This window comes from Salvelinus alpinus, chromosome 32 (genome assembly GCF_045679555.1).
Source record: "Salvelinus alpinus chromosome 32, SLU_Salpinus.1, whole genome shotgun sequence".
In the NCBI taxonomy this organism is placed as follows: Eukaryota; Metazoa; Chordata; class Actinopteri; order Salmoniformes; family Salmonidae; genus Salvelinus; species Salvelinus alpinus.
Window position 1 is genome coordinate 3,642,560 of NC_092117.1, and position 536 is coordinate 3,643,095.

Below are 536 nucleotides of genomic sequence, written 5' to 3' on the forward strand. Positions count from 1 at the left end.
AATAAATGAGCAAAACATTCTGAACCTGTTTAGCTTTGTCGTTATGGGGTATTGTGTGTAGATTGATGAAGGAAAAAAACAATTTAATACATTTTACAATAAGGCTGTAACGTAACAAAATGTGGAAAAAGTCAAGGGGTCATAATACTATCCGAAGTCACTCTGTGAAGAATTGGATCAAGTGGTTGGTGCACACCGACTGACCCACGTGGTGGATGGAGTGAGGAATGCCAATCCATCCATTCTATTGTTTTTTATGAAGGGTCTCAAGTGTATGTAGGCGGGAGGGGTATCCCGAGCTTAAATGCTACAATTGTGGTAGTGAACATGCACCCAAATTTCTGAAGTGTCCGGTTAGGGTGAAGGAAACAGAGGTGGTACGAATAAGGACTGTCCAGCATGTCTCCTATGTGGAGGTCTGAGAAGAGTGGAAGAAAGGAGTAAAATTGAAGAAATAATGTTAGTAGGAGTAGAGACACCAGACAATATTCCTTGTCAACAGAGGGATCCTGACATGTTGCTGGTTAAGAAGGTGG